This window comes from Microcebus murinus, chromosome 25 (assembly GCF_040939455.1).
Source record: "Microcebus murinus isolate Inina chromosome 25, M.murinus_Inina_mat1.0, whole genome shotgun sequence".
Classification (NCBI taxonomy): Eukaryota; Metazoa; Chordata; class Mammalia; order Primates; family Cheirogaleidae; genus Microcebus; species Microcebus murinus.
Window position 1 is genome coordinate 6,942,493 of NC_134128.1, and position 26,597 is coordinate 6,969,089.

General features: G+C 42.6%; 1 protein-coding gene across 7 annotated transcripts in view; it reads right to left on the reverse strand.

Annotated features, from left to right (window-relative positions):
• KIAA1217 (KIAA1217 ortholog) overlaps positions 1–26,597 on the reverse strand; it is a 300,585-nt gene that overhangs the window by 264,114 nt on the left and 9,874 nt on the right. The gene's annotated exons all lie outside the window — the stretch shown is intronic.

Consider the following 26,597-nt stretch of genomic DNA (forward strand, 5'->3'; position numbering starts at 1 on the left):
TTGGCCTTTGGGTAACTGACAAGAACACTGGACTGGGCCGTTTCTGGGTCTCGGGTCCTGGGCCCCGGTGGGCAAGTCACAGATCAAGATTCCGTAAACTGGCCGGGCGCAGTGGCTCACGCCTGTAATCCTAGCTCTCTGGGAGGCCGAGGCGGGCGGATTGCTCAAGGTCAGGAGTTCGAAACCAGCCTGAGCAAGAGCGAAACCCCGTCTCTACTATAAATAGAAAGAAATTAATTGGCTAACTAATATATATAAAAAATTAGCCGGGCATGGTGGCGCATGCCTGTAGTCCCAGCTACTCGGGAGGCTGAGGCAGCAGAATCGCTTGAGCCCAGGAGTTTGAGGTTGCTGTGAGCTAGGCTGACGCCACGGCACTCACTCTAGCCTGGGCAACAAAGTGAGACTCTGTCTCAAAAAAAAAAAAAAAAGATTCCGTAAATTGCCTGGCTTGGGGGTCTTTACTCATCAGGTGAGCCCTGGAGTCCCAAAGGGTCCTGTGAGGACAGGAACAGAGACGAGATGGAGACAGGCTTAGCTAGAAGTCCCCACGACCCCATCCTAAGAGCATGCTCATGAAAAATAGTGTTTGAACAAAATCTGAAAATATTCCATCATTCTTCTGCTTAAAACCCTCCGTACTGCACTAAGCATAAAATCCAAACTCCTGACTACAGCTCACCAAGCCCCCAGCCACCTCTCCCTGGTCACCTGGGTCCTTGATCAGACAAGCCCCTCCCTGCCTTGGGTCTCAGCACTTGCTCTGCCTCTTCCCAAAAACCTCTTGCCCACCCTGCGCCTGGCTGTCTGCGAGACGGGTTCCTCCTCACAGAATCCTCTTCGCTTCCTTCGTGACATTTATCTCCAGCTAAAATTATCTGTGTATCTGTTTTCTCCTCTGCCTTCTCCCAGCAGATTCTAAACTCTCTGAAGGCAACGAGTGTCCTTGTCACTCTTGCCTAGTGCTGTCTTCCCAGCGCCCAGCACAAGACCTGGCCAAACAAGAGACTCCATCGATGCCCAGAGGATGGATGGATGGATGGATGGATGGATGGATGTTTGTTTGTTTGTTTGTTTATAAACAGATGATCACACGTAGCTGTCCTGTTTTCATGGTAACCAAAATTATCTTATCCTCACACTTCATAATTCAAATAGCACTTTCCTATACTTAATCACCAAAGCTATACTCTGAGGTCTTTCTCATGAGTCAATGGAAAGCCATTGGCTCCAGACATGTTTGCCTTTAAGTAACTGAGTAATCTTGGACTAGTCAGTTTCTCCTGCTTCGGATTCCTTCCCCATAAAACCAGGATGATTCCTATGGCAGCTTGAACAACCTGTGAATGTTTAAGACACAGATTGGCTAGAAAAGTAGACTTTCTCACAAAATGTGTTGTGAAATTGTTTCCATTACAGCTGCTACCAGGTACTGAGCATCTACAACATGCTGGGTACTGGCTTAAGTACTCCTCACACACTCTCTCTGATCTGCAAACCACCTTGCTAGGTAGGAATTCTTCGTCCTTTTTTTTTACAGATGCAGAAATGGAAATGTACTTGGATCAAGTGACTTGCCCAGGACCACACAAGCGGTAAGTAGTAGAACCAGCTCTCACACCTAAGTCTGTCCAACAACAAAGGTGAGAGTCCTACCACCCCACCAGGAGTGCCAGGAGATGGCCTACAAAAAATGTTAGTTTAGGGTCAACGTCTACAACAAGGCAGGCGTGAGACAGAGCTGGGGCGCGGGGGGTACCCTAGAACCTGTACCCCACCTTCATGGGGCAGCTGCTACTTAAGTCTACTATGGAGGGTTGTAACAAAGGAATTTGAGCCTAGTGTTTCCTGATCATCTGATTTTTTTTGCCCCCTTGGAATGTAAGAAATTTGATATTTATATGAAAACTTCTGATTCTACAAAGTTTTGGTTGCTTTTCAAAATCTAGAGAAGCCATCGTGCAGGGCTTTCTGGAGGACCTGGTCCCAGGTCCGGGCCTCTGATCTATTCCTTTTTTGGCCGGCACAAATCATTGACCTGTGACAATTGCCCAATTTGTCCCTTCGATTCCAGTGAGCACTTTTGCAATCACAGGTAAAAATATTGGCTGCGTGTGCGCATGCGTGTGTTTGGTGGTTACTGTGCAAAACATGTGAGCAATACCACTTTGTGAACCGAATTCTATGAACCAGAAAGGATTCTTTCTCCGGGCTGAATTCTAAGGCTCTGTTGTTCACAGAGCACAGCTTTCTGAAGGAAGGGATTTGATCTTCATACGCGGCTTTCTTTCTATAATGCCAGGAAGGAGGTTGCTTAATAAAATGCTTTTGACATTCCTGACAAGTAATCTCCAGGTTCTGCTTCAGGGATAAGTTAAACCTGCCCCTCTTCCGGCCTCTTGGAGACAACTGCTAACAAGTAGCAAAACTGAAGGCTGCTGCAGCTCCAGAAGCTTCTTCAACCCCACCCTTTGGTTTGTCATCGAAATGGCAAAAAGGTGGGAGGTGCACAGAGAACTTCTGGCTACAAAGGCAAGAAGTCAATCACGGCCGGCGTGATGATAGTGTTTGGAAATCCAACCTCATAAAAGGAGCCACGGTTTTCACCTTGGGGACCTCGGGAACATGCCCCGGGCTTGAGTCACCATGGCTGGGTTCAGATCTCTGTTGCCTAAAGAACCAAGTCTCAGTCTTCGTCTTCTTTTATTTATATGTTCTTCATAGGGTTTTTAAAGAGAGCTATATTTGAAATAATTTATGTGAAAGTTTCTGACATTTAGTAAGTAATAATACTGGTGGGAATTCTAGTACTTACTTGCGGTGGTTTGAATGCAGACGGGGAACATTTTTATTGTATTGTATTGGCACGCATAAAGGCATTTGAGATTTGGATGTATATGTCTTAAAAAGCCAGTGGTATTTAATATTTGCAGAAAGAAAATGTATTTCCCCCATGATATAGGAACCTTGGCCCATTTTTCTAATGCTTTAGAAAAAGTTCAATTAGTCTTAAACATGACCATGACAGACCACCACCCTGAGGCTACAGTAATTATATTCTCTTTAATAGACTTACTTAAATTACAGCTTTCTCTTGATTTACACATTTATTGCCTCCATTTTCCCCTTTTTCCTCTAAGCAGAGATGTTTCTTATTATTTTGGGGGTTAACCAACTAATGTCAGGCTTCTGTTTATTCACACACCACAACATTAAGAGACATTTATTGTACATTTGTTCCCTTTTGCAAATATTTGCATTAGCTGCAGAAGTGCTTTCTTTTTTTTTCAAAAATAATATATCTAGGGAAAACATGAACTTTCAAAAGTAGGATTTGAGAAGGAGAAAGAAAAGTCTAATTACCATGAAGATAGGTACTGATTTGTGCTTGTAGAACTTAGAAATCACATCCACTACACTTGTGGTTTTAATGCATTCTGTGCATCTGAATTAAAAAGGAGTTAGAGTTTGAAATAACGTCTAAAGCTTTCTTCAGTGATTTGGGAATATAAAAAGTGTTGTTTCTTTTCTTTCGAAAGAAAATGGGAAAGGCACTGACAGTATGCCTTCTATTCTTGACTTGCTGTAGAAGAAAAAGCTCTCAAAGTCATTTCAAATCTAAATATTCTGTATAGTAAAACCATTTTTTTTTCATTTAGGAAACCGAATCATAGTTATATAGTTGCAAACTTAATAGGAAAACCTACATACTCTTTACCCAAAACTGACCCTCAACAAATTGGCAAGGGGTAAGGTTTGGTTATAAAGTATTTGCGTGTAAATCAGAAGTGAATGTTTTATACAAGATCCCCTGACCTGTGAAGGTGAATTTACCGCTTTTGTTGAAAAGTTTAGGCAGCTTAAAAAGATTTAAAACAAATACACCTGATGCTCAGAACCCAAAATAGCATTTGTTCAGAAAAATGTGGGACCCTATCTGGAATAAACTTGTGTAGGGAAGATTCTGCAGGGAATCAGACTACTAATGCCCTTGAAGTTGAATTCTAGCTGAATGTAATGGCTCACACCTGTAAACCTAGCACTCAGGGAGGCCGAGGTGGGAGGATCACTTGAGCTCAGGGGTTCGAGACCAGCCTGAGCAAGAGTGAGAGTCTGTGTCTACTAAAAATAGAAAAAAAAAAAAATTAGCCGGGCATGGTGGCGCATGCCTGTAGTCCCAGCTACTCGGGAGGCTGAGGTAGGAGGATCGCTTGAGCCCAGGAGTTTGAGGTTGCTGTGAGCTATGAAGATGACAACTGCACTCTACCCACGGTGACAGAGTAAGACTCTGTCTCAAAAAGAAAAAGAAGTTGAATTCCTATAAAGGACTTCCTATAAAGTTCCTTTAAAGGAAAAAAGGAGAACTACGTCCTTCCTCAAGGAAGGACAAAGCACAAACACACCCCCGCGTTGGTATGGGAGATGAAGTCACTTTCTCAGCCTACCTGGAAGGCGTCAGCCTCCCCCCCAAGAACACAGGCCGCGCTCCAAGGCAACTAGTTTCGTTTTCAACTCGTTTTTAAATGTTAAAGTACTATACACATATGATAAAAATATAAATGGCAGCGAAGTATGGAAGTTAAGATTAAAAGCTTCCGTCCTCGCTAGCCTGCTGGTGTGTCTCTTTCATTTATTCGATATCATTCTAGAAATTTTTAAAGTCTAGATAAGTACAGAGAAAATGCATATGCTTTTTCATACAAATAGGATTCACCTTATTTAAAATAAATTAGATCATGCTATCTATACTGCTCTGTCACTTGCACTGTTCATTAAATATAACAGGGTTATGTTTCCCTACCTGGACGTAGGGTCTATTTCATAGATTGCCAAGACGGCAGTGAACTGCATCGTCTGAATGTACCAGAACATTCTCTGCAACGCTCACATCGACAGGATAAACTGGTGAGTCTTTTTGAGATAAAATGGGGCGACACACCTTCCAACACTAGCCATCCAAATGGACATCTGGGAATTTGTCCTTCAGACAGGCCGACGCGTGTACAGATACAAATATGGTCATTGCAGCACTGCTCAGAACAGGGAGAGAAGAAAGAAGCAATCTAAACAGCAATTAAAAGGGGTCAACTTAATATATCACGGGGCCAGTATTATAATTGCTCTGAAAAGAGAATGGCTTTAAATCAGAGTTTGTGGCGCTTATTGTCACTATCATTAACACACACACACTGCACACACAAAAAAACCAAAAAACAACTGAAGATTGTTCTTTATGGGCAATGAACTGGAGCTGCTTTCTTCTTTAGTCTTAAAATTTATCATGAAAAAGGATTCAAATAATAATACAGTTAAAGATGAAGGGAGCCCATGCAACCTTTCTTTGTGCAAAAATTCAAAGAGACAATTAAAATACAAAAGTGTCCCCTTGAAGCACAGGCTAAATGACAGCTGCCACATGTTGACCTTATGAAGGACTGCTATGAAAAGGAGATTTGATGTCCGCATGACCTTCTGAGGGATGTTTGCAACATTCTTAATGCCAAAGAGAGAAAATGACCAGGTTTAGATCAGAATTTCTGTTCTCTCCATCATTCCAAAAATGTAAGAGGCAGCAGGCTGCTTTGCCTCTGAGTGGCAAGGAGAACGGCCAGAGAAAGTCCTTTTCTGGAAAGTCTGCCCTGCCACGTTGCAGGGCAATGAGAACCTGTCTCTGACGGGGTCTCTGCTGTCCCCAGCTTGTGGATCTGAGCAGAGCCCAGAGCAGGTGCGACCCGCCAGGGAGGGCCCACAGCGCTGAGGACCCTCCCTCCATCACTGATCACTGTCATGGGGCCCATGCGACGATCTGCATTTCCTGACCCTAGATGAAGGTTCATGCTCCCTTCATCTTTAACTGTGTTGTCGTTCGAATCCTGCAGAAAGTAAGGGTAATAAACACTGTGACCACTTCTGTTGCTTAATCACAAGCAGGCAGAAAGGACTGGAAGGTAAGAGTACTACGCAATGGCAAACAAGGGTGTGAAGTTAAACCACAATTTAGAACCCTGGGGCTCCACGAGACCACAAATGCCATCACCTGCCCTGACTTTGGACTGACTCTACTCATGCATCCCGTAAACCTGACTGTACATTCCTTACTGGAAGAGCTCTGGTGAAGGATTGTTCCAATGTGTAATATTTGCACTTGTTCTTATAATACACACAACCAGGGAACTGAAAATTCTTCCTGTTGCCTGTTAGTCTGTCGTCCAGAAGCAAAGGCATCATTAGGATAACCTGATCCCAGTCTCTCACCTTTGTCCCTTCCTCACCTAAGTCTGTCCTTATTCCCATTCTATCCATCCAGCTCACAGATCCCGTGGTTTCCAGCTGCCCAAAAGTCCCACAGTCGTCACCATGAACCAAGGAGGACGTGGTTTTTGGGTTATAAGACCAAAAGAGAGAACAGATTTGGTCACTCGGAATCCTGCCTTCCTGGATCTTAAGCCTCCATAAAAAAGGAAAACAAATATCCTTCCTACACACATTTTCTCCCATCCACAGTTACAGGTTAAATACAAAAGCTGGGAAGTTGACAGGAAGGCAATGAATGCTGGAACAACTTACAAGGAAATCCCACCCTGAAATACGAAATGGCCGAAGTTCATAGGCAAGCCCCTGCTGTGTGCTTAACAACTCACAACAAAAACAGCCCCCAAACTTGGGTCCCCCTCTGGAATTTTGGCTTCTGGTAAATTATATTTTTACCTGTTTAAGAAAAAGTTTTAAGAAAAACCAGAGGAAAGCTTGGTTGTCCAAGGATGAAAACACCCTTCCTGTCCTACCTGCTGCTCCCAGCCGTGGCCACACATCAGAAGAGGAAAAGATGTCACCTGGGATGGTGCTATTTTTCAGGATGACTTTCTTTGAAATAAAGGGATTTTGGAAACTGCTCTCCAACAGGTCCAAAATTGGATTATTTCTGATCAAGTTAAATGGATGAATAGCAATGAAAAGGGCCTCAGCTTCTAGAAGTAGTTTCTAGAAGCTTCTAGAAATAGCCTCCCCCCCACTCAGGAGCACTCTTTGCCCCCCCACTCCTAGCCTGCCTGAGAGGAACTTCTAGCTCCATTTCCTGCACTGGGAGACTCTAGTACCTTTCTGAAGAAATAACTTCCATAAAAATTCCCAAAAGGTTTTTAAAAGAGAGTAATACAATACCTAAAGATCACTAATTCCTTTATCAAGAGGTTTTTTAAATTCAGATGCTCTGTTTGGAATATGAACAGACCCACATGTCCTTCCGGTGGAAAACCTGTGCTACGACCCCAGCCATCTGATTCTCCAATCACTGCATACAATTTCTCTGACTTAACAAAACTCTACTAAAACCCCACCAGGCGCAAAGCAATCACTACTCATTGATCAAAGATAATCTCTGAACACTCCAACAATTAAGTGTAATAAGAAGCTTCAATGGACTTCTAAAACAGGGCCTATAGGAGGAAAAAAAATATCTAAGAATATTCATCAGTGATTCCAAACCTATTTGGAATTCTGGTACCCTACTGCTGTTTGATTTCATGACTCTTTTTTTCTACCTTAAAATTGTTGCTTTGTGACTCATATTTGGAATTAAAACTTTGAATGAAATAAATATTTGCATTCATACGTATAGCTCTGCCCTTGAGGTCAGGTAAGCAGAGCTTTTCCCAGGGTCCCCAGACGGTGCCGGGACTTGCAGTCAGCAGTGCAGCCTAATTCTAGAGCCAGTGACATCGTCTGCCACTCAGCAGCTCCGACGTCCAAACGCTTCTAGAATCCCGCTCCACGCGTCTACCCGACACCCCTGCCTTCTTCCTGGAGTGTGGAACCTTAATCACATTCTGAACAGTCTGACATGGAAAAATTGGAAAAGTTGGTAGGAAAACCCTGGAACGAGCAGAGTGTTTTCCCTGGCTTGCAATACTACTGCTAAAAATAACACAATGCAAAACATATTTGTCGCTCACATACAATGGTTGCAGAATGTAATTACGGGCTGTGTTTCTGTCTGGGCTGGAGACGAGGGAGGAGTTGCCAAGATCCAGAATACGAAAGGAATAAAGGACAGCGTGTGCAACTCCCAGCTCCTGTACCCTGTGCCATCCACAGCCTCTTGGTGACTTGAGGTTTTGCTCAAGAAATACCTGTACCATCCAAACCTGACTATTCCTGTGGGGCCAAGAAAAATCCTGAGCCAGGTAAGGTTTAAAATTTTAGGTCTGTGCAGTGACTAGAGCACCTATCAGTATCAGCAGGTTTTATAGCCTATCTAGAAAAAGGTGGCCAAACCCTAATTAACGTAAAAATATAAATATCCTAGCTCCTTTGACATACTTAACACTTTGTATTTTAATTAATTTATAGAAATAATTGCTGCTGCTGGAAGTTATTTCAGTAACACATTGGTTTTTTTTTTTAATACCTCCTAAAATGAGAACAAATGCAGGGAATGTAGGAGAGTTTATGATGTCATATTTTCTAGTATATTCCCTGAGCCACGGTTTCTTCACCTGCAAAGTAGGAGTAAAAAGACTGCTAGCTTTACTCGGCTGTTAGTGAGAAGATGAAGTAAAGGGTATAAAACCACTTTAACAGTCCACTGCCATATACATAGTAAATGAAAACAAGTAGCTCACATGTGGGACACCAATGCTTAGACCTGTGTGACGTGTGTTTTGTCCCTTAATCCTCACAACCCTGCTACTGTCATTTCCATTTTATGGAAATGCAAACTGAGGCTTAAGGATATGAATTTCCTCTCCCCGAGTTACACGGTAACTTGTAAGTGGTGAAGCCCAGAACTTCTGGTATTAGAGGCACGGTTGTTGGTCACTGTTTTGCAATAGCTGCGGTTACGATTTAATATGAATGTCAGACCTGGCATGAATCCACACGATCTGACTGCAAAATTCCAGGAGTTCTCATTGCTACACATTAGACAGTTTTTAACACATTTGAAAAACCTGTCCACTTGCTCCTATGTTGTTTTTGTTTCAAAAGTCCAAATTAACAGGTGTCTTTAAAGTATTCTGAACTCTGTGCTTTAACCTCATGCATTGTATGGAAGCAACAATGGGCTTGCTTTGTGTACTTTTTAAGCTTGGTGGACTTAACTACTCACAGGGCAACTGATGGCCCTCAATTAATCCCTTTCAGCTAACCACCTTGAGTGTGGCTCTTATCACATTCAAATGGCCGGCCGGACTGTTTACCTATCTTCACTGTGGCTGGTGCAAACAGAAAACCCCATACTACCAAGTGATTAGGTTTCCTTTTTTTTTTTTTTTTTAAAGGTTTTCTTTTTAAAGCATGCCTTAAAACCCACCTTTCTCATCCACACCTCCCTCTTCCTCCAAAAAGCCTTTATTTGTCTTCTTGGGATTTAGAAGCCCTGTTTTTCCTAAAAGTCCAGAAACTCTGATATTTCTAACAGGATTTTTTTTTTCCTAGTCCCAGAAAATGCCAATGAGAAAAGCACACTTAAAAATGCACTTTAAAAAAAAAATGTGCAATGTTCATAAACGCGATTCAAAGACTATTTCTGTGATATTCCACAGATTTTATTTCTGGCATTATATGATGTGAAAATACAGAAATATACACAGTCCTATTAATAATTTCAGATCTGTCTTAAGAGTAAAAAAAAAAAACCACACACACACACACACATACACACAACATCTGGAAATAATCAACAAAACATATAGTATCTCACGTCTCAGATCATCCCACCCTTATCTATGACATTTTTATAACACTATTCGCAGGGCACAATCAGAAAAATGCATAATGCATCACTTGTTTTCAGCTCTATTCAAAAATCTCAGTTCATTCAATTAAAAAAAAAAAGCCCTTAAAAACAGCCCTGAAGCACGAACGTTTGTGTGGGAAGGCTCTACTTATTGATTCAGTCCTTCCTGCCAAGAGAACAATGCAGAGAAACACACCGCAATGTTTCCAAATAATTTTTGGCAATAACTCAGGGAAAAAAAAAACACGCATATTTACCTGTACTCAAAGCTCCACAGGTGAGGCAGTGAAAGCAGAAACTCTAAGTCGTCTTCTGGAAGTTTCCGTCTCTAATGGAGTCCAGGGTCATCCTTCGGAGCTGTCAGGTAAGCCCCCCTCCATGTCGCTGCTATTTTCTTTTGCAGTTTTTCCCAGTGAAACTCTTGTAATTTGCATAAAACCGACTTGTAGCCTATAGGACTTTTTGAGTAGCTACTTGTTAAATCGGCTGTCTTGACATGCTCTTTCAAGCATGACATCATAAATCTCCATGGAAACCCTAACCCCACCTACCTACATGCCAACAGTTACCTGTTAGGGGAAGACTTAAACAATCGTCTGAAATTGCTCATTAATGAAACCTTTTTAGGGGCTTTGGATCTCTGCACAGTGTAATTTGTGCAGTTGGCAGAAACTTAAGCCAAGAACGATGGCTTCATTTTCAAAGCCTGAGCTGTTTTGCAAAAAACAATGATCAAAATTATAGGCATTCGTTAATCTGCCTCTCCCTGTCTAACAATGCACTTAATTGGTGGAAGAAAAACCTACAGAGGCCATGCATGCCTCTGTCTCGGAAGGATAAAGTTACACTGAAAAACTCAGATCTTGGAAAAAACCCTTAACTGATACTTCTAAGGCTTTTCCACTCAGTTCTCCACCAACCCCCTTCCTACTTTTTACCAGCAAAACTTGCAAAACAGGTTCCCTGCCAGAGTATATGTGTGTGTGTGTGTGTGTGTGTGTGTGTGCATTTTTCCCTTGGCCTCCGCAATTGCAGATGGCAGGAGAAGGTGTGGAGAATTTTTTAACTCTTTCCTAACACGCCTGCATCTTTTGCACATCTATCCTAGTTCACACAAATGACCAGAATAGCACTGAAATCTATTCTAGGCTTTTGAGGAATAGTCACTAGCCTGTAAGGTATTCAATCCTTCTTCCATTCATTCAGCTTTTCATTATCTCAAATGTCGTGGAATTCCTACTGTTTGCACAAAGCTGTGGACACATTTCTCCCAGATCTGTGCCCAAACCCTCTTGGTGAGGCTGGCTCAGCCCTCTTTCTTCTCATCTCTAAATTCACTGAAGACACACCTCATATTTGCCACCTCTAAGGCTGCTGACCCCCGGGGAACCAGAAAGGTTTGCATGAGCCCAAGTTCAACCCCTCCCCCAGGGGAGTTTATCATAATGTTATCAGGCGACTGTCGCATGCCAAAGCATCAAGTTCTTCAGTGGGACCGAGCAGGGAGCAGAATGCAGTTACACACACAGAATGAGCAGAGAAGCACTTTTACAGCAGCCTGGAGCAGAACGCATTAGCTGCAGAGTGCTGGAAACAGCAGCAGCTGAAAAGCAGCCTGCTTTAACTTGCCACCGATCCTGCTGCAAACAGCAACAGGCTCAGCAGCATCTGTCTTTGAAGGTTGGAGAGCAAATATTAACCTCTCCACCTGGCTGAGCCCGCCCGGGTATTTGCAGAGAGAGCCAGCAGAGGTTAAAAACAAAACAAAAAAACTCAGAATGACTCTTTCCATAGACGAGAACTGTAGATGCTTTGGCTCACCAACTCCCACGATTCTGAGAGTTTTGCATTGCCATAGTTCACAGTCAACAGATGGGACATTACCTTCCAAGGGAAGCAAGAACTTCCCTGGTTTAATATAGCAGCCGGAGTTGGAACACTCCTCCCAGGCAAGACTATTGTCAGAGATTCAATTACTGCCTCTGCGAATTGAAAATACATCCAGATGAAGCCCGAGCTTGTGCTTTACCCAGTGGGGCACAAACACAACGGGAAACAAACAAAAACAAGACAGAACCGGATCCAGGCTTTATTCAGTGAAATCTGAAGATGGGGGTGGACGTACTATTCAATTACAGTTATTCCTCAAAGTTCCATTAGAGAGAAGAGCATGTGCGAGTTGATTCAGTAGTCAGAGTGGTTATAAAGTATGCCAGTTCTTCCCTTTGGGTTATTTAGGAAATTACAATATCTCAGCTTCTGCTTACGGAATTCAAGCTCGGGAAGGAGAGTGAGAAGAGTGAGAATGTCACAGGCAAATGGAAATAGTCACAGAAATAATTCAGACGTGAAAGCAACTTGATTAACCCATTCATCTGCAGGCAGGCAGAGGTAAACGCTGACCTAAGAATTTGCAAGTGACAATGACATCATTATGATGATGAGGGATCTTGAACAACTCAAGAGCAGGGAAAGTTTTGGCAACAACAATCTCAGCAATGAGGACAGCACGTGAGGGCTGGGCAGAAATGCCAAGATTTGATTAGAGGTGACCGGTCCAGTAATGATTTTTCCTACCGGCCCCAAATGAGAACCTCATGCTGACTAAGCTTTAACCGGTCGCGATTTGCTTGATAGCAACTTAGCGCCACACTGATCAAGCCGGAGCTCAAAAAATGCAGGGAGCTGAGCTAGTTTGTTCCTAAATTTAGCAACATCCTAGATATCTATAATTGACTTGGAGAGCAAATAAGAGTCCTTCTCTTGAATTTGTTTCAATGAACTTACTTATAACAGAAATAGAAAACTGCTCACTGATAAAAAAAAAAAAACATGAAAATATAAGAATGCAAATAACTGGTGAAAGAGGGTAGATTTAACAAACATTTGTGGCCTGAATTTTTGTTGTTTAAGAAATGTGAGTTAAAAGTTGTTGAGTTGAAAAGGAATACTTCTTCGAAGAGATACACCAATGCTTTTTATTTTTTTTTTAATTTTTAATTTTTTCAATTTATTTCATTTTCACTTTTTGTTTTTTCAGCCATACTGGTGAGTATGCCCACCAGTGCTTTTTAATCATTAAAATAACCAATCCTTATCTCATTTAAGCCTCAGAGCAATAGTGTGACATAGGATAGTATGATGTAACCCTGTTTTACAAATGGAAAAATTGAGCCTCAGAGAGATCAGGCATTAATAATTTCAGTACATTTCATGGCCATAAGTGTTGGAGTTTTGATTTGAACTCAGGCAGACCCAAGATTTGAACCCTTAAAACGCCTATGCTTAACCACCAGGCATTGTTACCGGTAGTTTAATAAAGTTGTTCCTAATCCTAACTAAACTAAACCCTGCTGAAAGGATTTATTTAGTAGACAGACCTGAAAGTACATACTGGATTGTGAAGAGTAAAAGCCCACCTTCTGCAGATCCTCCCAGAGATACCAAGTCAACAGATGGCTCTTTCTGGAATAGGCAGGGACATTACATCAGCTCAGCAGCAGCGGTGGAGAAGCAGCATTTATTTAGCTGCAGGCTGTGTATGGGCGTGTAGGCACCGCACAGAGCAGGGTTAATGCATCATGACTCAGGGCTCAGCCCTCAAAACTCCAGGGCAAACAGATCTCTGGATGCAGATAAGGCTCATGAAACAGAGACTCTCAAGATATATCTGCAACCTGAACTTCTGGTCTACAGAGAAACTGCCAAACATTAAAGGATAATAAAAACAGGTATAACATTTTGTAAGCCAAGAACACACTGTAAGTATCAGCAAGAGAATAAGGGCACTTGAATTTTTGGATGAAACAATGGAATCCAACTGTGGTAATTCCCTAATGCCAAATCCTTGATCTTTGGCTCTGTGTTTGCTTACAGTTGCTGTTTGTTTTAGAAATCATCCATTCACATTTTGTCAACTGTTGTTATGGTGCTGAGGGTGATGGTTAATTTCATGTGTCGACTTGGCTAGGTTATGGTGCCCAGTTGTTGGGTCAAGCACCAATCTAGATGTTGCTGTAAAAGTATTTTTTAGATGTTATTAACATTTAAATCAGTCAACTTTGAGTAAAGCATATTGCCCACCATAATGTGGGTGGACCTCATTCAATCAGTTGAAGGGCTTAAGAGCAAAGACTGAGGTCCCCTGAAGAAAAAGGAAGTCTGCTATTGGTTCTGTTTTTCTAGAGAGCCCTGATTAATACAGCTGATAACCCAACATGTATGTGTCTTGTTTTTTGGCGTAGGGTCTAGTCCTATTCTACGGCCAACTGTCTAACAGTCATTTTCACTTGGAACTACTGTCATTTCAGCTTGTCAAGACCTAAACTTAAGCAATTGTTTGGCATTTACCTAACATGAGTTGTATTTAATAGAGAAGAATAGACATACAATATTTGCTGTCAAATTTAGATGAAGTCCATTAGTTGTTATAGGCTGAATTCTCTCATTAAAAGATACACTAACAAATTAGGCTTAAAAAAAAAAAAGCAAAAGCAAGTTATAGGTAGTTTCTAATAAACATACTCATTACAGGTTAAGTACCTTTTATCCAAGACGGTTGAAACCAGAAGTGTTTTGGATTTCAGATTTTTTTTCAGATTTTGGAATATTTCAATTATATATCATACTTACCAGTCAAGCACTCCCTAATCCAAAAATCTGAAATCCAAAATCCTAAATGTTCTAATAAAACATGACCTCTGAGCATCATGTCAGCACTCAAAAAGTTTCAGATTTTGAAGCATTTCAGATTTCTAATTTTTAGATTAGTGAAACTCAATGTGGCTTAATACAGAAAAGTTGAAAATAAGTGGTAAGACATACCTGACAAATGCAAACAAATATAAAGAATGATAATATTAAGAAAAGTTAAACACTAAACAGAATAAAGAAGTCATCTGGTAATGTTAAAGACACAATTTATGAAGAAGGTGCAATCATTCTAAATGTGTTTGCAACAAACAACAAAGCAACTAAAAAACTGTAAGGCAGAAATTCTTAGGAATGCAAGAACAAGATAAAAAATCCAATTATATGGGAGACTTTATCATACTTTGTTCAGAACAACATAACTCTGAAAACTAAAGGACTGAGAAGAAATGAACAATGCAATCAACAAACCTGACATATACATGCCTGTCCGTGTGTATAAAATAACTGTCTAGGCATATCTATGGGACACTTGCAAACATTGACTGCATATTTGGCTACTCAAAAAAAACTTTTTTTAACAAATCTGTAAGCAAAATTTAAAAGTAGTAGCTTTATGCACTGCAATCTCTGATCACATCCAATTGAATGATTAATGAATAATGATAATCTTGATTACTTGGAAATTAAATATTCCTAGACAACATTATCCCTAGTGATTCTTGGAAATTAAATATTCCTAGACATCATTATCACTAGTGATTCTTCACAGTTCTCTAGTCCTTGGTATTTGCACAAATCATGAGTGGGTGAGTTGGGTGACTTGCTCAAGCTCCTAGCACAGGGAAGGCAGAGTGAGACCAGCACCCAGGTCTGGGGTGTCCCATGGGTGATCCTGCTCTTCCTGCTATACCTGTGGCAGCCTGTGTACCTTCATCCTTCTCCAATTACTCTCCAAGGTGTGCCCACTTTTCTTCCAAATATCCAGTGTGTCAGCAAGCTTTTGATAGATATACCACCATTTCCTAATGCGTGTCCCATAAAACATGACTCCTCAAAACAGTAATTCTGTGGGTCTAATAGGTTTGGGAAGCACTGTGTATTTCATACCTCACCCACCTACTCCCAATCTCCCTTCGAGATTCACAATGCCTGTTAGTATATTGAAAGATCTGACCAGGGCCAGGTGCAGAAGCTCACACCTGTAATCCTAGCACTCTGGTAGGTCTAGGAAGGAGGATTGCTTGGTCTCAGGAGTTCAAGACCAGCCTGAGCAAGAGCGAGACTCCACCCCTACTAAAAATATAAAAATTAGCTGCGTGTCAGAGTACCTGCCTATAGTCCCACCTACTCGGGAGGCTGAGGCAGGAGGATCACTTGAGCCCAGGATTTTGAGGCTGCTATGAGCTAGGCTGACACCACAGCACACTCTACTCAGGGCAACAGAGTTAAGACTCTGTCTCAAAAGAATAAAAAAAGAAAAAGATCTGGCCAGTTCCCACAGTGTAGAAATTCATTTCACTTTGGTTAACCAAGAATTTTCCCCCAGTTAGAAACTTTCTCCCCATTCCTCAAACAATTATTAACAGCCTGGGGGCCTAGGGTTCTGTAGAACAGACCCTTACAAAACGCTGGTCTGATGCACTGCAATTTAGAACGCAGTGGATGCCTTAAGGTGTACTGGCCTTGGCTTTCCATCCAGAATGCCTTCCCCTTAATGAAAGGGGCTTCAACATGTATTCGACATCTGCTGCCCTGAAGATGTATTGATATCACCTCATCTGACCCTCAACACAACACCACTGTTTATCTCATTCTGCAGTTCAAAAAAAGCTTCAAGGCAATTGACTGACTCCCCTGAAATCACACAGCAAAGAGTATGCCAGTGTACATAAGTTCAATTCAATTTTTATTTATTTATTTATTTATTTGAGACACGGTCTCTGTCTGTTACCCAGGCTAGAGTGCCATGGCATCAGCCTAGCTCACAGCAACCTCAAACTCCTAGGCTCAAGCGATCCTTCTGCCTCAGCCTCCCAAGTAGCTGGAACTACAGGCATGTGCCACCATGCCTGGCTAATTTTTTCTATATATTTTCAGTTGTCCAGATAATTTCTTTCTATTTTTTTTTAGTAGAAACAGGGTCTCATTCGAGCTGGACTTGAACTCCTGGACTCAATCGATCCTCCCTCCCTCAGCCTCCCAAAGTGCTAGGATTATAGGCACAAGCCACCACACCCAGCCTAGAAATTCAATTTTATCAGACTCACTATTCTTTCCACAAAAGAGACATATATCCTTGGCAGGGCATGCTATGGTTTGGATGTTTGTCCCTCCAAACCTCATGTTGAAATTTGATCCCCAGGTGTTGGAGGTGGCATCTCCTGGGAGGTGTTGGGTCACTGGGGGAGGGGGGGGCAGATCCCTCAAGAATAGATTAATGCCCTCCCTGGAGAGCTGATTGTTAAAAAGAGTCTGGCACCGTGCCCTTGCTTCCTCTCTCGCCATGTGAGCTCTGCACACACTGGCTCCCCTTGCCACCTGGCATGAGTGGAAGCAGCCTGAGGCCCTCCCCAGGCACAGATGCCCAATCCTGAGCTTTCCAACCATCAGAATCATGAGCCAAAGAAACCCCTTTTCTTCACAAGTTACCCAATTACCCAGTCACACGTTTCCCTTCATAGCAACTCCGAATGCACTGAGACAGGGCAGGTGTTGGGTTTTATACTTTTTATATAACGCCCAAGGCCGAGCTCAGAATGTAGGTAAGGTCCATGGTAAATGACAATTCAATTGCATTCATCCAAGAACACACCTGCGGGAGGAGGGATGAATAAATGGCAAGGAAGTGGGCTGGTAAGAAAAGACAGGAAGGGCAATGTGACGTGTGCAATACGCGTTCTGCATCTACGTACTGGACTCAGTCACGCTGGGCTATTTCAGATCCCTCGATACCAACAATGTCTAACTCGGTGGCAATTTTCTCTAGGTTTTGCTGATCACCATTCTGCAGGTGTTTCCTGGCGCTGCACAGCTCTACTTTGGATTCTTGCTTTCCCTCACTGTGCCACCTACTCCCGGGCACTCTTTAACAGGTTTTCCAGTAGGATCTTATTTTGATTTTTTTGCAGAGCTCTTCTTAATATAGCAGCACTGTTCTCAAGATACGTGCTCTTGCTCTTCCACAACACTAATTAAAATGAAAACTAACGCTGCAGTTGGTGGCACCCAATTAAACATGGATCAAAAGCCATGTGTTATGAATGATCCCCACTTAGGATTCTTCTTCTCTTTTTCTACATTCTTTATCATTAATGTCAACTCTACATCAGATCTGCAAGTCAGACTGCAACCCCCGAACTCAGGCTTTTTGATCACTGATTCTCCACTGCAAGACGTCCCACTATGAAATAGTTCACATCTTCTGAGACGTATTTCCATAGCCCGTTAAGTCTGTAGTCCTCAACACCTGGGTGGGGACCCAGGACCAGTCTGTGGCTGGTTAGGAACTGGGCCATGCATCAGCACCTGAGCTCTGCCTCCCTGCCACCCGCTCCCTGCCCAGTTCATGGGGAAATTGCCTTCCATGAGACTTAGGAAGGAGGCTGCATAGCAGGAGGTGAGCAGCAGGTGAGCCAGCGAAGCTTCATCTGTATTTAGAGCCGTTCCCCACCACTCGCATCACCACCTGAGCTCTGCCTACCCCTCAACCCACTTCCCCCAGCCATGGAAAAATTATCTTCCACGAAACTGGTCCCTGGTGCCAAAAGGTTGGGGGCCACTGCTTTAAGCCACAATTCCAAACAGCAATCCTCTGGCAAATACTGGCAGGCTCACACCTTCACCTGTTCCTTTGAGAAGCATCATCTCTCTTACATGTTACACTCTTCTTTCTGTCCATTTCTTTCACTGCTGTTTGATCATATCCAGGTTTAGGTAACTGTCGTTTCTGGCCACTGAACACGTGCTGATTTCCCTTAGACGTATCCAAGATCATGTGGAATTTGAGGACAAGAAATGCTTTTATGCTGGTTCTTTCAATCCTATCACATTCTTTGCTCAAAAGCCTCTAGCATTTCATACAACACACACTCACACATGCAAGAAGATAAACTCTCCAAATATGACTTATGATTCTGTTAGGATGCCGTGGTGTACCAGCTGTTGCTCTGGCAACGTTTTCTCAATTTTTAACCTTTGTCAGATACCACTATTTATGCCACTGCTTCTTGAGGGCCAAATTCCTTTTTTCACCCCAAATTATTAAAGGCAGATCCAACCAGGAGGCTGGCATGTCAGATATGGATCACCACTAAATCTCACTCACACCTAGTGACACTGGGCAGCCGTGTCCTGCCCGTCCAGTTCTCCTTCATTTCTTCGGTGTTTGAGAACATATTTCTGTCCTGTCACCCATCATTTTCCCCTTTGGATTAGAACAAATTAGTAGCTCTAGAGAAGAAACTCTCAGCTGAGTCTATTTCCTTTACTAGAATGCCCTGTAAACTTTTTACTTACGTAGTTATTTATTTACAAAACATGTCTAGTTTTTAAAACCTACATCTTCTGTAACATTAGCCTTTTACCTAGACTTTGACCATGGCCTAAGGTCTCTACTAACTGAACAGTTTGTGATGTTTGTGCATCTTTAGTTCCAATTAGCCTCACCTCCTCACCACCTTATTTATGGATAAGTTATCCATAAATATAGATGCATATATGTTAATTTTGAACACACACACACTAAGGGCTAAGGCAAACGTGATAAGCAAAAATCTAATTAGAGTTTTTCATACAAGACAGAGGGACTACATCTGTTTCCTAGGGTATAAACTGATACCCTGAGATCTACAGCATGCAGAGTAATCCAGTGTGATAGGGTTACACTGGATTATATCGATTAAGTTCATCAAAAATAAATCATAAGGCCGGGCGCGGTGGCTCACGCCTGTAATCCTAGCTCTCTGGGAGGCCGAGGCGGGCGGATTGCTCAAGGTCAGGAGTTCAAAACCAGCCTGAGCAAGAGCGAGACCCCATCTCTACTATAAATAGAAAGAAATTAATTGGCCAACTGATATATATATATAAAAAAATTAGCCGGGCATGGTGGCACATGCCTGTAGTCCCAGCTACTTGGGAGGCTGAGGCAGAAGGATCGCTGGAGCCCAGGAGTTTGAGGTTGCTGTGAGCTAGGCTGACGCCACGGCACTCACTCTAGCCTGGGCAACAAAGCGAGACTCTGTCTCAAAAAAAAAAAAAATCATAAAAATAAAGATGCCATTACATATAGATATAAATATGTTCGTATATTTACATTATACATAAAAGCCATTGATGTTATTGTACAGAGAGCCATAAAGCACTTTGTACAACAAAGCTAATGAAACAATTAGTTATATTTGGGAGAATTGATAAAAAGACATGAGGCAAGAGGATTTCATTCTTAAAATGGATTCCACAGCCAATATCTGATAAAACATCCCAGAAGGTGCTAGAACCAAGATGTTACAATGAAGGGAACTGACATGTGCCACTTCTGGGCCAATATATTTAAGAGCTTGTATACAACCAATCGGCTCTCTCTCTTTTTCTCTGTCATAGTGAATTAGAATCCATATGTTGGCTAGGTACAATGGTTCACACCCGTAATCTCAGCACTTTGGGAGGCTGAGGCAGGAGGATCGCTTGAGCCTAGGATTCGAGGCTACAGTGAGCTACGACTGTGCCAATGCACTCCAGCCTGGGTGACAGAGTGAGACCCTGTCTCTAAAAAATAAATAACTAACTAAAAAGTTTCCATATGTTGAGACGGCATCATCACAAGATGGAAGTAGCCGGAATCCCTAAGTCATTGCAAGAACAGCTTCTCAGGAGGGTTGCACAAGGAACAACAGACTCTGTGTGTGCGAGAAATAAAACATTTCTGTGCCATATCACAAATAAATCACAGGGTTTATTTGTTACGCAGCATAATCTGGACCAAGGGTCCCCAACCTACGGTGAGTTGTATAATTATTTCATTATATATTACAATGTAATGAAATAGAGTCCAGAATAAATGTAATGCACCTGAATCATCCTAAAACCACCCCCACCCTCCCTATTCTATGGAAAAATTGTCTTCCATGAAAGTGGTCCCTGGTGCCAAAAAATTTGGGGACCGCTGATCTAGACCATCCTGATCAATACATCAGCTTTAAGGTACACTCCTCCTATTAGCACCTTTCCTAAGATGACTCACATTTGAATGGGGCCAACTAGATACTGAAAATAGTCTGCAGAAGGAAGGAGTCTGGGGAGGCAGCCTGCACCCTTTCCTGTGGTTTGTGACATCAAATGCCCTCGCCACAAAAATATGCCACCATGCCCTGAAATCACAACACGCTCACTTTTCCATTTTGGGCATTCCATGTCCCTGAGGCTCACAGCAAAGCTCTCTGTGACTGTATGTGTTGTTATCCGGCAACCACTGCCTTCTCTTTTCTGTTAATATTAACCCTGCTCTTCGCCCAGAAAGCTGCTTCGTTTGGAAGGCAAGGCCAAGACCATGAGCTGTGTTGGTGGTGTATGTTCCTCCTTTGGCTGTGTTTTCCCTCTCTGCATTCCGTATACACTGGGTCTCCGCAAAGACTGCCCTAGTTTCCCAAAGCCACTGCGTAGGTCCTGATCATTTCCTTGTTTTATCCCAGGTGGAGGGGTGTTTGTTCCTCTCTCCCCTGGAAACACTTTTCATTGTTTTCAGTGGATTTTGAGGAAACAGGAGCAAAACTGCCTTTAATCTACCAACTGGAAGTAGTTTTTGCTTCTTGAGACCTGCTCTTCCGATTCAAATGCAGCTAAGACTCTTCTTGTTCTCTGTCTTTAATTTCCCACAATTCTTTTTTTTTTTTAATTTTTTTATTTTTTGAAACAGAGTCTTGCTTTGTTGCCCAGGCTAGAGTGAGTGCCGTGGCATCAGCCTAGCTCACAGCAACCTCAAACTCCTGGGCTCAAGCAATCCTCCTGCCTCAGCCTCCCAAGTAGCTGGGACTACAGGCATGCGCCACCATGCCTGCCTAATTTTTTCTATATATATTAGTTGGCCAATTAATTTCTTTCTATTTATAGTAGAGATGGGGTCTCGCTCTTGCTCAGGCTGGTTTCGAACTCCGGACCTTGTGCGATCCTCCTGCCTCGGCCTCCCAGAGTGCTAGGATTACAGGTGTGAGCTACCACGCCCGGCCAATTTCCCACAATTCTTGACAAAATCAAGCATATACCTCCTGGAAAGGAGAAGTCAGTCAAAGGAACAGATGACGTAGACACCGAACCAAAGCCACACAAGTTCCAGATTGTGTAGAACAACTCTTCACTAGTGAATAAAGTGCTTTAGAGGTCATTAAAAGAGTGTAATAAACTACAGCTTGAGGGGTATATGAATAAATAGACTGATAGATATTTTCCTGATTTTCATTGTCACCATTATTAGCAGTTACATTTCAGAGCTGAATACACTGGACTCTACATAGCAGGGAATGGTAAGTGGTGCCCAGCTAGCTGGGCATAGAGAGCTCCAGTGCTGTCCCCATGCAAATACTGCCACAGGAGCAGCTGGCTGAGGTGGGGACACCAAGAAGGTCTCAGAGCCACTTGGACAGCAGCCACAGCCCTGGCCCGAGGGGAGGAGACAGACAAATGGCCTCCTGGCCTCACTAACCCCATTGTGATGGTCACATGGCTCATGTCCTTATCTCCTGATTTGTGCCCTCCATGTAATGTTCATGTTAAAGGATGACACCTTTATAACACTCTCACTCTTTGTACTGAACTGCAGAACACATCAGATTTTCATGTTAAAATGTATCACCAGTTCCTCCTAAGGGGTGACCACCCCTTAGATGTAAGAATCCACATCGACTAACCGGAACCACAAGGGAGGTACCATATACCTAGAGAGTTAAATAGAACTTCTGCGAGTAACCAGGAATGAAGACTGAAAAATTATTTTCAGAAGGGTTTCTGAGACTAAGAGTGGAAACTTGGTTTGCAGGTGACAAGCCACATGGTCATCTGTCTCTTTAGCAGTGAAGACATAAAGGATCCCGTTTCCAAGCTCTGTAGTCACACAGTGACCAGGACAGCAAGGGGCTGCTGAACTGCAGAGCTCCCTGAACTCAGAGCTATTTTGAAGAAGCAACTTCCTGTTAACGTAAAATACATACACGAATCTATTTTCTGTGGCTATTTAATATGCTCTGTAACAAAGATTTACATTTATAAAACAGTGGCAATGGCAATGAAAGTCATGTTTATATCTCTGTTGCCCAAGCCAATGTGAAATACATAATATTACCAAGCTTTGGAAAAATTAAAGGTGGAAAAAGCAAAAACTAAGGTCAGTAATGAATGGAAAGACCACAGACTAGGAATTCTGACCCTGGTTCAAGTGTTGACTTCTTAACCTGGGGAAAATTACTTAGCCTTTCTTAATTTCTTGGCCTCCAACTCTTTCTTTCTGACTGTCTACACCGCAATCACTCATTTAATTCTTGGACTCCCTACCCCTCGCTCTCTGCACCACCTAGCACAGCCTGACTGTACTAGACACAGTGGCTCATTCTTTCATTCAACAGATTTCCTGATCTTGTCTAATCTAGGTCGTGTCCTACCCTAAACGCCAAGTTTACAAAGGTGATTAGACAAGGTTCCTGTTTCCAGAAGCTTATTCTAGGTGGGGAAAGACACATAAAGAAATGTAATGCACCATATGATTCGAAGCCCCGGATGTGAGTGCTTGCAAGATGTTGTGACCAGCTCATAAAGTGTGGTATTTGGGCTGGATCACTAAGGACTGTGCTTTGCATAGGGACACCTATTTATTGTACTTACTGACTTGAAGATTGGGCCAAATCTCAACATTTGCTTTCTACACAATGCCTTTACTATGGTAGATGCCAAATCAATATATATGGGATAAACAAATGAAAGAAATCTGGATTTTAAGCTGCTACCGAAAGAAAAGTACCTGTTTCAGATATATAAAATTATTCTCTGACAATGGAAAAAAACAGACCTCTTCAGGTACTCAAATACTTGTTGATAAAAATAGTCCAACAATTTTAAATACTGATTTTAAAACAACAGCCTCCAAGACTCTTCTTTTGGCCACCATAAGCCAGAATATTATAATGCTAAGTGCTGCCATCGAAACAGCAAGTAGTTCCACCATTTTCTTTCTCAATACTTTATGATGTAGATAACTAGTGTCCTTTGACAAATGAGGAAACTGAGATAAGGAAAGATTAAGTCATCAGCCCCAAATCATACACTTAGCATAGGGGGAAGGCTGGATTCCAGCCTGTCCAGACTCCAAGAGCCCAGCCCTTAGCTGGCCAGGCAATGGGGCCTCACAGTCTGATAGCCCTGCACATGACTCAGCCTGTAATCCTAGCACTCAAGGAGGCCCAGGCGAGAGGACTGCTTGAGGCTAATAATTTGAGACCAGCCTGAGCAAGAGCAAGACCCCATCTCTACTAAAAATAGAAAAAATTAGCTGGGTGTGGTGGTGAAACAGGTCTATAGTCCCAGCTACTTGGGAGGCTGAGGCAGGAGGATCACTTGAGCCCAGGAGTTTGAGGTTACGGTGAGCTGTGATGATGCCATGGCACTGTAGCCTGGGCGACAGAGCAAGACTGTGTCTCAAAATAAATAAATAAATAAAAAGGACCTAGGTCAGTAGGGAGACTCAGGAATGACCACAGCCAGCACCATGTAGATAACCATTTTGTTGCAACAATGGCCCACACTGTAGAAGGGAGTTAAGGCAACTTCTTAGCCTTTCAATAATTCAGACTCAAGAAAATTCTTGGCCAATGTATTTTTTTAAAGACTCAAATATACATTTTTTAACCACAAATCCTCCAATGTTTGAATTGAGATGTCGAAGCATAAGGTATGCACTAATTCTCATTAGGTCTAATACCAGGGCATTAGAACCTAGATGATTTTCCTAGCACCAAGAGATTTCGTGTAAGGTACCCGAGACATCATTTTCAACACCTTATTCTCTGTCTTGCTCACTGGCGCTCTTCTCATTAAGGCCACTTTTCTGGGAGGCAGCCAGGAAAACAGCCACCAAAGAGCTTCTAGTATTTAGAACCTCAGTATCCAGACAAGTGCATCAGACCTGTGTTACCTGGCTTCTTCCTTACAGCCCGTTGTGTCATCTTCTTGCAAAGGAAGTCTGGAATAATCGGTAGTCAGAAAGTCAGGGAGGAATAAAGGCATCACCGAGAAGAGGAAGGGAAAGAAGAAATGGGCGGTAGGAGAGAAAGAATGGAAAAGGCAGAAGACGAGGAGATGTCTGCAGCAATTTCACAAGCCATGCCTACGCTGATCTCTGCGGTTTGCAACGCTGGCTGGGGTTTGCAGAAGCAGACCAACAGGATGGAAATGTACACATGGATTCGCACATAGAAATCTCTTGACTTTTGCATGGCCAGCTTGGAATACAAAGGAGGCAGAGACAGAACGTGGCACTTGTTCGTCTTGTGTTACCCAGAGAAAGGGCCAGCTGACGTGCGGCCGAGACGTATGTAACAGGAGATCGGAGCTTGAGGCCACCAAGCCGCATTCATTGTTCCCTTTCCTGGGCTGCCACATACCCCCTGCAACCTTCTTATTACAATTGGAGCCATTCCGTAATAGTTTTAGGCAAAGCCCCCACATAACAGTGCTAGCAATAATGACGGCATCACAAATAATAACAGGAACAGTAATAACTGAGATATTGTTGACATGGAAAAATATACCATTTTGTGATAGGCCAATTTCTATATTTTTTTCAGCAAAGCTAATATATTTTAACTTTTAGAGAAGAAATATTCTCCCTCCGCACTCGACTTACAATCAAATTTTTTGCCTTTTTCAGCCTCATTTCTGTCTCCTGGTCACACACACGCCCTCAACGTGTTCTTTACCCCATGTACTCAGACCACACTGTCTAACCCTATAACCAGTGATCTTTAACATGCAGGATCACTAGAATGAACAAGGATTCTGAGTTCAGACTTCTCTGGGTTCAAATGCAACCTTTTCCTTAGAAAATCACGTCATTGTAACTTCTCTGACTCTGAGTTTTCTCAGTCTGAACAGCTTCAGATAAAATACAGTGCCACCCAAAACTGACACAGGGAGAGGCCCCAATCTCATTACTTAACTACACAGGGACTCCACGATCAACAGAAATGAGGGGTATTTTTTTGTGAAGGCTTGAGATGAAAAGATCGCCTTCCTTTTCTTAAGCACCAAAGAATTAGCCATCAGCCCATCTTCACACAGATCAGGATTCCTGTGTCTTCTCTTCTAGGTTTACTGCCTTCTGGAAAGTATGAACCCTGAAGTCCATAAAGCACATTCCATATTTCTAGGCACTCTGATTCCCTAGAGGAAAAGGTTGGATTTAAGGAAGAATAGGAGATACAGGGTGAAGCATAGATTTAAATTATTCAGGCTGATGCCGATCTCCATTTCCAAGGGTAATGGAGAGCTGAGCGAGTCAGACATAATTTTTGCAGCTAACTGGCAAGATGGCAGACTGAAATCACCAAGCTCGCCCCCTACCCGGAATCAACAGCAGTCTGCCCTCCGCCCCTCCCCCACCCACCACGCACGCACGGCGCCATGTGCCTTCCCTGCTGTGTTATGCACACCCAAAGGTCAATCTGATAACAGGCCAGTGAGGTCCACAGAGGCGGCCTCCCAACTCCTGTGACCCCAAACCCGCTCCGTCAGCTAAAAAGTAATTGCACACAGCCAAGAAACAAAAGCATCCCAAACCACACTTGGGTGCTATCTCTGCAGCTGTCAAAATAACCAGAGAAAACAGGTAGCTGAAGACTGCTGAAATCAAGGCATGTAAAAAAAAAAAAAAAAAAATCTGTGCTTAACAAGGAACAAGAAGAGCAGAAACAAAACCCTAATGTCAGCTTCCTAAGGAAAAGGGGTTTATCACGAGTCTGTACCTCTACACTCTACCTTACTCTGAAAATGTATTTATGGATTCATTTATTCATTCACTGTGTTCAGCACTAAGTGCTTTGAGGATGGTGCACAGTAGCTGGTGCCATGCTTGCTCAGTAAGGCACTAGCCCCCTCCCTCGCCTGCACTTTAGATGTGTTTGTGGTTGGACATAGCAACAGTCCACGGTAAATTGCTTTTCCCCCTTTAAAC